General features: G+C 39.5%; 1 non-coding gene across 1 annotated transcript; it reads left to right on the plus strand.

The window, feature by feature from the left end:
- The first annotated feature begins 3,298 nt into the window (after positions 1 to 3,298).
- On the plus strand, positions 3,299 to 3,370 carry TRNAV-UAC (transfer RNA valine (anticodon UAC)). Its single transcript has one exon. It is a non-coding gene; the product is annotated as a tRNA-Val (tRNA).
- The last annotated feature ends 370 nt before the right edge of the window (positions 3,371 to 3,740 follow it).

The following is a 3,740-nucleotide window of genomic DNA, read 5'->3' on the forward strand; positions in this document are numbered from 1 at the left end:
AACGTTTCCTGTTGCCGTGAGATCTTCATACTTAAATAAAAATGGTGGGCCGTAAGAAATATTATGTCCATCGAAGGTCAACTATATGGCTCAGTTCCATCATCAGTTTGTAAGAAAACTGAAAAGGGAGATCCCAACGAGATTCGAACTCGGAGTTGCTGGATTTAGAGTCCAGAGTGCTAACCCTTACACCATGGGACCTGATAAGAAAAGATGTGATTTCATCTAAATGTTTTACATATAATCAACCAGAGGCCATTCCTCCCTCCCTGCCTGCAGGGTTCAAGGTTTTCTAGAAGGTTCTCGAAGATTCTGGGTAAGGAACTGCCATTGAGAGGACGTAGTTATACGTATCATATGATATTGTTGTTGACTTTCTGATTTAGAAGATAGATAGATAGATAGATCGGTAGATAGAAGGTAAAAAACAGATATTAGATAGATCGATAGATACGTAAGGCTGTATATGTCAATTTTCACATAAATCATTGATATCTGCGTTATTCTGCAAGAAATACATGTACATGGATGTAGTGATAATATGGGTTAGGTATAAGACCAGTCGTGTTGAGATTGTAGTGAATGTGACCATTGACTTCAACCTTAATAGTGTAGTGAAGATAAAGTTGTAGTGAAGATAAATCTTGAAGTGACTCATAAGGTTGTTGTGAGTACAAGGATGCATCGTAAATGAGTACTTCCTACCTGAAAGTCAACAATTACAAAATTGATCAAGTATAACAACATCCTCGGACAACCAACTACAAACACCAACCATAGAATGAACCTGACTGTCATCTAACGACGACCTCTCAAAGGTAATGATCTTACCAGAATCTTCGAGAACCTTCTAGAAAACCTTGAACCCTGCAGGCAGGGAGGGAGGAATGGCCTCTGGTTGATTATATGTAAAACATTTAGATGAAATCACATCTTTTCTTATCAGGTCCCATGGTGTAAGGGTTAACACTCTGGACTTTGGATCCAGCAATCCGAGTTCGAATCTCGGTGGGACCTCATCTTTTCAGTTTTCTTCGATACTGATGATGGCCGCATTATTCTGTACGTTATATATACATTCATATATATACATAAATATGTATGTATAAACATATATATGGAATAATATGGTTTTATTAATAGCCGGAGACCATTCCTCCCTCCTTGCCTGCAGAGTTCATAGTTTTCTGGAAGGTTCTAGAAGATTCTGGTGAGATAATTGCCATTGAGAGGACATTGTTATACTTCATATATCATTGATTTTATTATTGTTGACTTTCAGATGAAGATAGATATATAGACAGATAGATAGATAGATAGATAGATAGTTAGATTGATAGACTGATAGAGCGATATTTAGATAGGTATATAGATAGATAAGTTTCATCAATACTGTATCTTACGCCATCTCCTGTTGCTGGACATATGTTCAACCAGCATTGGGAAAACCTCCAGTAGACCTTAATGTAAAGCAAGATAATAACATAACCTGCAATAAAAGAATACGATCAACTCCCCAGTGCAGAAATGTTGTGACCAGAAAGTCTTCTAGCAAGATGTCAGACGATTCCACGGGAAACACGAAGATAACATTAAATATCTGAACATCAACAATAAGACTGATGATGATAATGAAATTATAACAACAAAACTGATAAACTCAGGGAAAATAGTGTTCTACATTATGCCTCTAGAAAATAGAAACTTTAACGAAAATCAGGAAAAGAAATACCCATCTGGCTGATACGACACAGTAAAAGGACCATCCCACAACCAACTCTAAACTGAACCTGACTGTCCCCTAACAACGTCCTCTCAATGGTATTTATCTTACCAGAATCTCGTAGAACTTTCCAGAAAATCAAGAACTCTGCAGGCAAGGAGGGAGGAATGGCCTCTGGCTGCTGATGATAGCCACATTATTCTATATATATACTTTTACCTACAATCGAAGGTTGACCGGCCAGCCCAAGTGGCTACAGAGGTTGTATCCATGAAAGAAACGGACCCACCAGCAGACGAATTCGGTTGGCAGGTTGTATCGAAGAAGAGGAAAAAGAAGGTTGCCCAACCAGCCCAACCAGAAGGGTGTAGCAAAGAAACGAAAGAAGGCTGCCCAACCAACCTGGGTGGTAGTAAGGATGGCTGCTCCACAACCCCAGGTCGTTAGGCAAACTGTAGCCATGGAAGAAAGGAAGGCTGCTCGTCCACCAGCCCAGGTACCGAGTGAGCGTGTAGCTATGCTGGCTGACCGACCAGCCCGGGTAGATAGCTACGCCCAGATGGCTATGTCGGGTGCAGCAAAGAAGCAAACCCCACAACTACTCCACGAGGTTTGCAAGCCTGCACCCAAAAAGATGAAGACGAAGGTTGCCACACTACCCAGTGCACCACCACATGTCTAGAAAGGGAAAAGGTGGACAGAATGGCTGGAGGTCCCACTCCAACAACAAAATCACCTTAGGAGCCAAGTTCCATCCATTATTGAATATATATATATATATATATATATATATATATATATATATATATATATATATATATATATATATATATATATATATATTGACGTGCTGTCAGTGGATTGAATCAAGGCATGTGAAGCGTCTGGGGTAAACCATGGAAAGCTGTGTAGGTATGTATATTTGCGTGTGTGGACGTATGTATATACATGTGTATGTGGGTGGGTTGGGCCATTTCTTTCGTCTGTTTCCTTGCGCTACCTCGCAAACGCGGGAGACAGCGACAAAGCAAAAAAAAAAAAAAAAAAATATATATATATATATATATATATATATATATATATATATATATATATATATATATATATATATATATCCCTGGGGATAGGGGAGAAAGAATACTTCCCACGTATTCCCTGCGTGTCGTAGAAGGCGACTAAAAGGGGAGGGAGCGGGTGGCTGGAAATCCTCCCCTCTCGTTTTTTTTTTTATTTTCCAAAAGAAGGAACAGAGAAGGGGGCCAGGTGAGGATTTTCCCTCTAAGGCCCAGTCCTCTGTTCTTAACGCTACCTCGCAAACGCGGGAAATGGCGAATAGTATGAAAAAAAAAAAAAAATATATATATATATATATATATATATATATATATATATATATATATATATATATATATATATATATATATATATATCCTTCTGTATGTTTACTTTCGATAATGAGGAACAGAAGAAAGAGCCAAGCAATATAGATTTCGTCAAAGACATCTCTCTTTTCTAAACGCTGCCTCGCAAAGATTTTCATTAATTCAAATTGAAGAAACAGACGTATTTTCTATTGTCTGGTTAGCTCAGTGGTAGAGCGTGAGTCTTACACACTCAAGGTCGTGGGTTCGAGACCCACACCAGACATATTTTTTTTCTCTTTCTTGTTTCATTTTGTCCGCATCACATGTGTGCAACATTCAGTGTGTTCGTCCAACGTTGTAGTGAAGATCTTCACAATAAATTGAGGTTTTCGACCTTATCTGAAAGGGTCAGGTCCACCAAGACGTCCTTGAAATCTTCCAGAAGCTTCTGGCGATCCTCCTCCTACGACAGCAACATGGAGATTTACCCTGTGGTTATTTTGCCGGCTAGTCGGCAACGGTCGGTTAAGCAGTATTTTGCCGTGGTAATCTCAGTGCTTTATGTAATACTAAGTGCCAGAAAATGTTCTTGGGGGCGTAGCTCAGTGGTAGAGCGCTCGCTTGGCATGCGAGAGGACCCGGGTTCAAACCCC

Source organism: Panulirus ornatus, chromosome 70 (assembly GCF_036320965.1).
Source record: "Panulirus ornatus isolate Po-2019 chromosome 70, ASM3632096v1, whole genome shotgun sequence".
NCBI lineage: Eukaryota > Metazoa > Arthropoda > Malacostraca > Decapoda > Palinuridae > Panulirus > Panulirus ornatus.